Source organism: Bos indicus x Bos taurus, chromosome 2 (assembly GCF_003369695.1).
Source record: "Bos indicus x Bos taurus breed Angus x Brahman F1 hybrid chromosome 2, Bos_hybrid_MaternalHap_v2.0, whole genome shotgun sequence".
Classification (NCBI taxonomy): domain Eukaryota; kingdom Metazoa; phylum Chordata; class Mammalia; order Artiodactyla; family Bovidae; genus Bos; species Bos indicus x Bos taurus.
This window is the reverse complement of record NC_040077.1, coordinates 87,957,128-87,968,944: the sequence shown is the minus strand read 5'-3', so window position 1 is coordinate 87,968,944 and position 11,817 is coordinate 87,957,128. Positions and strand designations below refer to the sequence as shown.

At 51.8% G+C, this 11,817-nt stretch overlaps 1 protein-coding gene across 2 annotated transcripts in view; it reads left to right on the top strand.

The window, feature by feature from the left end:
- Nucleotides 1-5,468: 5,468 nt before the first annotated feature.
- SATB2 (SATB homeobox 2) overlaps nt 5,469-11,817 on the top strand; it is a 210,033-nt gene continuing 203,684 nt past the window's right edge. Inside the window, exon 1 of one of the 2 annotated variants that reach the window (XM_027563810.1) lies at nt 5,469-5,667. The gene's annotated coding sequence lies outside the window, so the exon portion shown is untranslated. Of the gene's footprint in view, nt 5,668-9,468; nt 10,074-11,817 lie in introns of those variants that run through there. The other variant, XM_027563818.1, reaches the window with a different exon arrangement.

Here is an 11,817-nt window from a genome sequence, read left to right as displayed (position 1 = left end):
AAGTTGCTAGTATGCAGTTGTGTTTAGAATGCATTATAGTAAATCTTCCCTGTTATTCAATGCAGCTCACCCATACGGAGAGCCAAGGGAGAGGAAGTCTGAGGTTTGTTTTTATTCATATATTTTCAGCTTTGCTGTAGATACTGTTGTGTGTGGTAATTCCTAGGCAGATGTTACAATGTAGAGTTTCTCCAGGCGGTTTAGTTGGCATTTTTAACAGGACTCGGATTAAAAGTCTTTCTCCTCAAAAGCCAGTTCAGTGATTGAGGCTGAAAGGAGCCTGACTTTGAAATCCTCTCCTACAAAACCAAAGACAATCAGAGCAGCCTTATTTTCTTTATTGCCATGAGTCTGCTGTGAACCATCACAGGTTTAGGCCACAGGAAGCTCTCAGACCCCCCAGGTAGGAAGTTACTCCAGCCCACGGACCATGGAGACCTCTTGTGAGATCCACAGCAAGTGCCAGTCTTCAGGGATACAATGGAACTTACAGGGTCTTAGAGCAGGGCTAACTGGGTTGTGTTTGAAAGCAAATGTGTCTCTTCTGTTTCCTTCTCAGCAAACCTCCTCTTTTTCTCTTGTTGCCATTGTTGTATGTAGGCTAACTGAAAACTTGAAGCTTTTTGGCTTTTAAAAGGCTGAAACTGGAAGGACAAATAAAATGACTTGGTGGGAGTGAAGCAGGTTGATGAGTTTAGTGGCCTCAATGTCATTCCATTATGAATTTCTGTAAACAATGCTTCTGAATTATCAATTTTATCAGCCAAACATAATTTTTGTATGTGTATGATAGAATAAGTATTGCACATCTCAGCCAACCAATGCTTTTCCCTTTTCTCCCCAATTCCCAAAGGACTTTGAAGAAGGGAGATCAATAAATCAATTGGTACCTTGTCCAATACCCATCTCAATGACATCACGGTGCCATTTGCTAAAGATCAGACATTAGCTACGGAAAGAGACCAGGACATTTCCATTTGATAATGTATCTCTTTGCCTTTGTGAACCAGATCTAAAAAAGGAATAGTGGCATGTCCTTGTAAATAATTATTTTTGTGCTTATCAAAAATTAATAAGAGGGTAATTATGGAGAGAATGATGATAATCATTTATATCTCAGTTTATTATAAAACAGAAATGTTTCCTAGACTTTTCTGATAGTATTTCATTCAAGAAATGTCCCTACTGTAGCTAAATCAACTTTTAAGAAATTAGATTTTTATTTTTTTCAAATCTGATTTTAGAAATGTATATATTCTTTCCTCCTGATCCTAAAAAATGACACCAGAATTTAACATTTAAAAATCTATAAGCAAACACTTAAATGCATTAAATTAGCTCTGATTTTTGGAGAAAAATAATACAGCTTGAAAGAATGCCTTTATAATACTAAGAATTCCACATTTTTGTCTGTTTTGTTCATTCAGATATATATTTGCACAGATCCAATGTTCTTAAATTGAGATAAAACAATACAACTACTTTTGTTTAGTCTTTTTCCCAAATGCTTCAATCTATATGTGTAACTTCATTTTTAAAATTCAGCCTCTCTTTCAGCAATACTCTTTTCACACAGATGGTACAGATTTTGTTATTATTACACTATTATTAAAGGAGTATGCCTGACTAAGAACCCTAAAATTTGTGAGAACATAATAATTACAAAGATAATAACAACAGTAAAATTCATATTAATGTCCCATAATCAAAACTGTACTGGAGTGAGGGTCAGAAGAGTTTCAGTTGCCACTGGGCACTCAGGCTTTCCCTTGTGACTCTGATGGTAAAGAATCTGCCTGCAGTTTAGGAGACTCTGGTTCCCTCCCTGGGTCAGGAAGATCCTCTGGAGAAGGAAATGGCAAATCACTCCAGTATTCTTGAATGGAGAATCCCATGGGCAGAGGAGCCTGGTGGGCTACGTCCATGGGGTCAGGAAAGAGTCCTACATGACTGAGTGGACTTTCACTTTCATGTGATACTTTGCCTTTATTTAGCTCAAGTTCCTCATCAGTAAATTACAACTGTTAGAATAGATGGTCTTCATGTTTCCTTCCAAGCGTGAAATTCTTGCTTTTGTGAGTCCCTGGAGTGGGAGTGACTTGGATGACTCAGCATTAGGAGAGTTTTTCTGAATTGTAGGTTTCTGTGGGAAGGATGGATTTTTGTGTAAGGAGAGCTTGTGGGCTTTTATCTGTGGGAGTATTGACCAGGAAGTCTCTGACCCCTCAGCACTCTGTACAGTCACCCCAGGCACAGTGGGGTGGTCTGTGGGTTCATAGTCCAGCTGTTTTCCTCCTGACCCTGGATTAGGGTGGCTCTCTAAACATTGGTCATACCTTAAGATGAAAGCTTCTAAACCCATATGCTTAAGTAGCATATGGAGTAAAAAAGAAAGAGACTCTGTTGTGATACTACCACAGCAAAGCTAGCGGTTGTCCTCTGAGTTCCTAGTTCATGCTGGGACCATCTAAAGCTCCTGGAAATAAAGGACTTGGAAACACAGAAGGGATTGATGTTACCTAGTTGCTAAGTCTTGTCGAGTCTCTAGTGATCCCAAAGACTGTAGGACTGTAGCCTGCCAGGTTCCTCTGCCCATGGGATTTCCCAGTAAAGAATACTGGAGTGGGTTGCCATTTCATTCTCCAGGGCATATTTCCGACCCAGGGATTCAACCGGAGTCTCTTGCACTGCAGGTGGATTCTTTACTGCTGAATACACCAGGGAAGCCCAGCAGAAGAGATTAGATCACCTAAAAATTGTTAAATAAGTCTCAAAATTTGTGGAACTAAGAGCGGTCCTTAACCACTAGTGGTGGAGGGTGGAGGTGGAATATATATAACGAATATATTTCTCATTGGATATGGGCAAAGGTGGTAATTTTGTCACCTACGAAGTTCCTTAACTAAATCTGGATCTAAAGAATATACTTCGCTCTCACCTATGTTCTGTGCTGTGTAACAACGCGGGGATCAGTGCGCCTGGCCCTGTGGCCCCTTCTCTGCTGGCAGCGCACACCTGGAGGGCAGGTGAGGAGGCCGCACGCGATCCGCGTTCCCTTTGTCGCAGGCGGCTGGGCCAACCTGAGGCCTGGACCCGAGCGGACCTAGCGCTTGCGGCGGCTCCCCCTACTGGGAATCCGGAGCAGCGCCTGTTGGCCCGGCGCAGGGTGGCACAGCCGCCTCCCTGAAGCCGGTTCCTTCGTGGCTTCGCGGGTGGGATCGGCGAGCGGCCTCCGGCGGGGTCGGCCAACGCAGGGCGGAAGCGTTCGGCCCGGGTAACGAGCATTTTCCTGCCTAAGCAATTAGTGCGAATAAACATCTGAACCCACGGCTCCGTAAACCGAGGGACTGCCGCGCGCCTCTAACTGGTGTGGCCGCGGTGGGGCGGGGGTAGGGGTGGGGGTAAAGACAGGAGTGGAGGGAAAAGATGCGAGGCCAAGGAAGGAGGTGCGTGCGTGTGTGCAGGGAGGTGCCCCAACACGCGCTCCCCGAGTTCAGAAGCGCTTCTGAAGTTACTAACCAAGTCAGGGCCGCTCCCTGGAGAGGTAGCCGACCGTCTCCGTTACACGGCGACCTACTCTGCGGCCTGGGATCCGCGCGCGCTGCAGGTAGTCAGCACAACCCGCGCAGGCTCCTGACGCCCTTGGAGACCCAGACCCCAGGACCGAGGGCCTCCGCCCGGGCGCAGCCACCTTGAACTCATCGGCCCTTGGTATCACCGATAGTTAATTGGGGCCTCCGAATATCTCAAGTTCAGGTGAGCAGGGGAGTTCCCAAGCTCCAGCCCTCGCTGGAGACCTCAAGAGCTCGGAACTTCTCTCCCGGGTCTTGGGTTCTAGCAGTGGCCCGAAGGCAAAGCCGTTTGGAGTGAAGGACGAGGGGGCGAACTCATTTCAAACTGGGAGAAGGCTTGCACGTGCTCGGGGGCCCGGCTCGTTTAGGGGAGGGCAGTGCTGGAGCTCCGACTACAGTACTTTTTGTGCGCGCAAATTTGAGCGATGCGCGCTCCGCTGGGCTAGCACCGCCATCAGTTCTGCCCAAGTTAGAGCTGCCTGGGTATCCATGTGAGAGATGGGTGAGTCGAGAACAAAATCTTGAAGACTGGTCACCTGGGAAGTCCAATTTGCTAATGTGCATGTGCTAAGTCGCTTCAGTCGTGTCCGACTCTTTGTGACCCCGTGGACTGTAGCCCGCCAGGCGCATCTGTCTGTGGGATTCTCTAGGCAAGAATACTGGAGTGGGTTGCCATGTCCTTCTCCAAATTTGCTCCCCCTCCAATTGGGGGGGGGGGTGCATTTTATGTAGGATAAGCCCTTGGAACATAGCAGCCATACACTTATCTTACAAAGATAGGGACATAGGGGAAAAATGATAGGAAATAAAAGCATGAAGGTACGACCCGCCACGGGGTATCTTGCCCGTCCCTCTTTCTCCAGGGCCTTCCTGGAGGCAGCGCGAGGCGCAGTGGATGTCACCAGACATTGCTGAGGTCGCGACCTTCCCCCCTCCCTGCCCCCTCAAAGGCAAAAATCCACCAGCCAGGGGTCTCCATACCCCCACCTAGGCATCGGAGGCCAAGGCGGGGCCTAATCTAAGAGCCCACCGGTGGCCCACCAAGTTTCAAGGAGTCTGAGGAAAGGAGGCCCAAGCTCCGGGCGTTGCGGGCTGCTTCTTGGAAAGTCCCAGGCAGGGGGCTTCGACCACTGCGTGGAGAAGCCGCCTCAAGTGCTTTATCCGCGGGGAGGTTTCCTGGGGCAAGGGTGCCGCAGATACTGTAATGCCGTTCGCCAGCCGCTCGCGCTTTCTTGCCCACCTGGGGCTGAGTCTGAGCCGGGAATGCTGACGGCAGTGCACACTCTCAGTTCTCCGCCCTGAAGACCTAGGCTGCGGGCGTTGGGAGGGTGTTGGCGGGGCGCAGGGCCCCCATTTCCCGCCTGCTTCTCTTTTTGCTCTTCCTTTTCAGAATAAGGCTGTTACTGAGACTCATTTTCTAAACTCCCTTGCCCTCCTAGTTTTTCTTGAAGATGTTGCAATATCCACCACCTTCCCAACACACACACACACACCCTTTCTCTAACCTGCTCCTCCTCCCACTTTCTCTGAAAATGTAATATGTGTGGAAGATGTCCAGTGTCTGTTGCCGAGCTGAAAACTAAGTGCTTAGGGAAGGGGCTTCCCTAAAGGTTAGGTATTTCTTTCTGAAGTTGCTGATATATACCCTCTTACAGAGGAGCTCGGCTTGTTTTCGAGTAAAACTCGAGCCCCGAGGTGGATGGGGAGGGGTGGCTGTGTGCACCTCTCCAGAGCACCGTCTGACCTCCCTAGTCCCTGGGCTGGAGGCCCCTAGGCTCAGCCAGGGGCCAGGATCAGGTTCCCAAGGTAGCAGATGAAACTGACAAGTAATCTCGCTCCGTTTTCCTCCCCCGCCTCCCCTCGCCCCACCACTTTTTTTTTTTTTCTTTTCGTAGACGGGCTGAGAAATAGGCAGGTAGTCCGAAGCTGCAATGTAAGAGTGGTGAGCGATCCCGGGGCTGGCATTGCCCTCCTGGATTTAGGAAACGCCTGGGGGAGGAGGAGGGTCAAAGGAGCATCCGGTTCTTTTGAACGAGGACTGCGCGCGCCGGGCAGAGCTCGGAGCAGAGGGCTCTCTGGATGGCTCCCTGAGCAGGTAAATCTGCGGCGGGGTTGAGAGCAGGTGACTGACACTCTTGGTGATGGCAACCAGGCAGGGCAGCGCCCTTGCTGGTTATCAAGGTGGTTAACCTCTGGGCCTTGCTCCTGGTGGGATCTCTGTACCCCCTTCAGCTTCCCCCTCACAGGGATTAGGGGGCGCTACTTCCAAAGGAGAGCCCGAGGGTCGCAGCCTGGGCCCTCCTTTACCTCCGAGCGGCCTCTCCTCTGAGCAGGGCTGGGAGAGAAGGGGGCGGCACGCAGACCCATACCTTCTCGTAGCCCACGTCGCCGAGTAGGGTTCATCGGGCCGGTCCCCCGTGGTCCCCCCGGGTCACCTCCCCCCAGCAACCACTTGTCTGAAACTTACCAGATTCCAACCTTTAGGCAGGAAAAAAAGTGTTTCATATACAAACCGATCAGGGTATTTGCAGATAATTGCGAATGTCAAATACTCGGGCGTGATGACAAAGTGCAGAGATTGCCAGGGCCCGAGCTCCGCCTGAGGGGCGGGGGCTGCTGGCGGGGCTCCCGGGCCACCTCACTCCCGCTCAAAGGAGGGGAGGGGGCAGTCGGCCGCAGCTGCCCGCAGCCCATTTAACAGAGACGGCTGGCTGTTCCTTCGACCTCTCCGCCGTGGAGCTGATTCGTGAATTCATTCGCTGCGTCCGTACTTTCCCCGCGCGGAAAAGCAGTGCTAAGCTGAGTACCGCACCAGCCCAGCTGCCCCCACGCCCACACGAACGCACACACCCCAGGCAAGATACACGCACGAGCCAGGCGACTGGGCCTCAGTTGGATGCTGAGGCCCAACACCCTGCCAGATTGCGTTCCTAGAGCTGCTGCCAGACTGTCACCCCCTGCTGCCTGACACGTGGGGAGGGGCGAGTCACAGGCCACTTTGGGGCGAACTGCTGCACACTTTTAGTGCTGGGATGAGTTCTCCATAGAAATAAAGACACATTAAAAAATAATAAAAGAGCCCCTCTCCCCTCCCCCTATTCTACAACCCAGTCCTCCTACCCGGGTTGCAAGAGGCCGTGGGGGTGGGGTGGGGGGAGTTGCCCCAGGGAGCCATAGCACCCAGCACCCAGAGCTGACTTGTCAAGAACGTGGCTGGTCTCTGCGGCCTCTGGGACAGTTCCCCTGAGACCTTCTGCGGGCAAGGTCAGATGTTTCAAGCGCCCTAAATCCTAAATTAAGTTAACCTTTGTTAAATTCCCAAGTTACTGAAAACCGAGAGGAGCTGATGGAGTTAGTAGCAGGTCTGCCGCTTCCCGGGGATCCGAACAGGGATGCGGTGGGGTGGTGGGGATGTGGGCTCTGGCCCCAGGGCCTGGGACGGAAAGGAGCAGCAGAAGTGATGCCTCAGGGAGCTGGCCCTTGGGTTCTAGGTCCTGGAACTAAGTGGGGGAGGGAAGAGAGTGAGAGACCCAACCGGTCTCTTTCCTTTCTGAGGATGGAAGAAGTGTCGGGGTACTTCCGAAGGCGGGGCAGAGAGGAGGGAAGGGTGGACAAGGGAGTGTGCAGCTGGGTTACGGATGGAAGAAAGTCCAGGAGAGCAGGCTGGAATGTCTGTCCTCGGCATCCCTGTTCCCTGACCCTCATTCTATTCTTGCCCCTTCATTGAATGCCTGAAGTCAGAGTATCCTTGGAAGCCTTTGAAGTTTTACACATTTGTCTGAGGTTTCCAATGATGACAAATTAGAAAAACGCTTCGGCGTAACCTCAGTCTGAGAGTTGGGGGGAGGAGCCGTTACTAGAAAAGGAGACACTGGCCTCCCCATCTTTCTCTGCCCCTAAAACTGCAGGGTTGGAATGAGGGAAGGCAGGGGACTAAGGGATTGGGAAAGCCAGATAGGAAGTCAGACACCTGATTCCTTTAGCTGAGGGCCACCAGGAATGCTCTGAGAGCTCAGCTTTTCATGCCCTTACCAGGAAGGCCTCGATCTTGCCAGAAGACTGGGTTGGAGGTCACCAGAGACAAACATGGTGGCAAGCTCTGCAGGGGACTCATCCAGGTCCAGTGAGGCCAGTGTAGACAGACAATGGAGTCTGTCCCCAGCCTGGGTGGCCAACAGGGGCCCTATGAGTGTAAGATGTGATTCTATTTGACTTTCCAAATCAAAATGCATTGATTGGGGCCCAAAGAGTTCATGGCACATAACTATCTTAATTAAACCTGCTATAAACAGACAAATCACTTCTCCTCTTGCACATAGAGCTCTGGGAGGTCACATGGGGTCTGGCAGAAGCCTCGCTTGGGGGATGCTCTTTTTTAAAAGGGAGTATGAATGAATCAAAGAGAAAAAGGAATAAAAGTGGAGTTCCCACAGCCTCAGAAAACAGCTTAACTGGAACCAAAACACAGGATGGCAGGGAGGTAATGTGGGTGAGGAGGAGAACTTAAGCCTAGGGACAGCTTGAGTTCACAGAGCAGCTCTGACAGAGACCTGCACCCCAAGGTGGGACTGGAGTAGAAGGGCAGGAAGGGAAGGGGAGGCCCCAGGCTTTGGGGAAGAGTTTGGGGGAGCAGCCCCACTTCGGAGGTTCTAAGTTACCCTATTCAGCTTTGCATTTTCCTTCCTAATCCTTCCATCTTTCCCTGTCATTGCTTTTGAATTCTTGTCACTCGGAGGACTGTACCAAGAGGACATGTTCTTCCGTAATTTAGTTCAGTCAGCTTGGGGGACAGGGGCAGCAGTCCGGCATGTGCCCTGAACATTTGGCCATTGGAGCCTGGAGTTGGCAACCCTAGGGAGGATGGGTGGGAATTGACAGTAGCCCAGAGCAGATGGTAAAAAAAGTCGTCTGTAACTCTCTGGGAAACTGGGGGATGGGATGTATATACCCAAGGCTCAAGGTTTGCTCCCTCTGCAGAGAAGCCCCAACACCTGGGCATGGTCTGGAGAAGGTAGAAGTGGGTCAGGTGCCCTGATGCTCTCAGTCTGTGGGTGCAGGGGAGAGCTTGGGGGAGGTGATGTCTCTGAGAAATGTCAGCAAGAAGCTTTTTTCCACTGGGACTGTGCAGAAGGCTGTATCTATCTCCAAATAACTCTGGATCTCTGGAAGTTACCTGGAAGAAGGCAACCCTCAGTGGACTTTGTGTCTCACAGACCAGAACAAGTCGGCTAAGGAAGGCTCATCAATTTTTAAAGTAAAAGTGGAGGGCAAAATTTCTCCACAATATGTAAACACTGAAGATATGAATGCACAGGTTGGGGTGTGTTCCTGGAACTTTGGAAGCCGATTTCCCCCTTCCCCCTTCCTGGTTTGCAAACTTGAATTCGTGTTGGTTTGCAAACTTGAATTCATGTTGCTTTTCAATGAGTAGTTTTTGACTTCTATAGTAATCTGGTTCAGAAATACTCTTCATTTCGTTTGGGCTGATATTGGTGGGCACTAGTTCTGTTGTGTCTATTAGGAAATTTAAATTCAGGTAAATTTTAGCATAACTCTTTTCTTGAAAGTACTTTAAAATATTTTTTTTACTTCCATACAAAACAGATGAAAAAATATATATCGCCATGATTATAGAGAAACATGCTTAGTTCGCGTTTAGATTTCTGAGATTTTGTGTAGGCGCCAACACCTCTGTGGACACTAACGAATGGGCTATTTGCAGTTATTCATGAAAGGTCTTTTATATTTTTAAATTGAGGCATGGTTCCCAGGTGGAAAAATTCCTTAGCACTAAGAACATGCTTTCGAAAAGATTAGAAAATCAGAACAAAAAATTAGACGGCATTATAGTATAGAAATCTTTACTGAAAACAACAGATATCATTACAATCTAGGAGATGAACTTAAAATGTAGTGAGACTTAATTAAAATGCAAACTATTAAGGAAGCACTGCAAATGTCCTTGTCACATGCAAAGGGAAATACCGTAAGGACCCTCGCCCTCCTTACTTGTATCCTGAACCTTAAATTTCTGTTAACATTTCCCGCCTGTGAAACAGCAACAGTTCACCTTTCAAAACTCTTCACCATAGAGAGACAATGATGATTGTTCTCCAGGGTAAGGACTTTTGAAACAAACAACTTCTTTCACACACTCGCACACCCGTCACAAACGCACCCACAGTTGTCGGTTTTTTTAAAATGTTACTTCTGAATGAGAAGGAGAAAAAGAGGGAGCGAGCGAGCGAGACTGGGAAACCCTCTGGCTTAGGTAACCAACAAACCCAATTACTAGGCTTTATTGATACTAAAAGGAAAAGTTCCCCTTGTAAAATTTCTCTGAGCTTATTAGTTATTTAAATCAGCCCCAGGGCTGGACGAGCGACGCCGCAGGCACCCGCCGTTGGCTCCTGGAGGAGAGCAGACGGCGTCCGCGCCCTGACCGGCCGCCCCTCGCTCGGTCCTTGGCACCGGTGGCAAAAGCAGGCGGCGCAAGCAGAGGTGAGCCACTTGGCAGGGGGTCCGGCCTGGCCGACTCAAGACAGCTCCGCGTTGCATATGGGGATTAGAATTCAGAAATTAAAATTTAGAGACAGGTCGCAGCCCGTGAAAAGGCGTGGAGGAGCAGGCCAGGCGGATACCCAGCTCCGGAACTCAGCGGGCCGACCGCGCAGCTCCCCTAGGGCGCCGCTGGGTACCGGCCGCTGCCGAAGCGCGCAAACCCGCGCGGCTGGCCGGGCGCCCTGCGAGGGTGCGGCTTCTGGCCACCCGGCGAGCGGCTGCTTGGGCGTCCGGGGCTCGCTCCTGTTTTGTGTGGGCCTGGAAACTTTGTAATGGGCTGGGCACCAGGTGGATTTCCACCTTTCTGCGACAATGTCCCTTTCCATAGCTGACTCTCAAAATATGTGTGTGTATGTGCGCGTCCGCAGGAACAGCTGATTTTAAGATAAATCCCAGCCTACCCACTGAAATCCTCTAAGCCCGACGTGGAGGCTCTGGAGTCCTGACGCAGCGCCCAGGCAGCGCCAGGTGATGCCCAGTTCAGCGGGACTTGGTCCTTGGGCTCGGAGGCAAGGTATCGCGGGGGTGGGGAAAAACTGAGTCCCAGGACACTGTGTCTATGCCGCCTGGGCCCCGGGGGTCAAGCCTTGCGGGGACTAAGGGTTTGCGTTGGGCTTCGTGATACCGGGAGAACAGGCGAGTCGCCAACGCAGAAAACCCTCCAGGGCCCACGCCACTCCGGAAGGCTTTGGGCCGCCATACAGACCAACACCCGCTGGGTCCTCGGTTCTAGTAAGTGCCCGGGACCCGGGCTCTCTCCGGCGCGGTTGGACATCACCCCACGCCGCAAAACGCTCGTGGAGCCGCTCGGGGCTTGGCCGCCTAGGGTCTGGGCTTCCTGGGCTCGCTTTGTCCCAGCTAGGAGTGGGCGCGGGTTTCACGACGCAAGCTGGCCTGTCTGAATTTGGGGGTGCCGGTGGGCCGCCGTGGACTAGACTAGACTTTCCGAGTGTACTTTTCATTGCAAGGGGTTAGGGCAGACTGAGCGCGCCGATGTTCTGTCTGCCAGAGAGCGTTTTTAGGTTGGGTCGTCCGGTTGTGCCCGGGGTCTGGGGTCCTGCCCCTCCCCCCACCGCATCCTGAACCCCCAAGGCGGACTTGGGGGCATCGCGAAAGGCCGGCTCCGGGACGCCGAGGACGGAGCCGGCGCAGCACGTTGGGGCCGCAGCCCACGCGGTGGCGCTGTCGGGAGTCGACGCCTGCGCTCGGGGCTGGGACCCGGGCCGTGACCCCGGGCTTGGGGGTGAATGACTGGGCTGCCACGACGAGTCGAGCCCGCGGGTTTCTTCGCCGCCTCGGGACCGGGGTTCGGAGATGGGACCGACCGACCAACTTTTCTTGGCTGGCTCGGTGTTTCCCGACAGAAAGAAAATGCGACTCTGGGCTCTAATCCCAGTCTCCCTGGGTGGGGACACGGGGGCGTAGCGGTGACTCCTTCGGCGTTTCGTTTTCTTTCCCCCTTTGCCTCGTTACCCCGTGGTTGAAAATCGATTTCTATTTTTTTAAAGAAAAACTACATTATCAGGCCAGTCGTTGTCTCGCTGCGCGGCTGCAGAAGGAGATCCAGTTATTAAGCGCTAGACTGAAAAAGAATGAAGGGATCCGGGAGCCCCGGGGGCGCTGTCCTTTGTCGCCGGAGCAGTGAGCGCTCGGTGCCCGCAGGCCTTCCGCCCTCCCCGGCTTC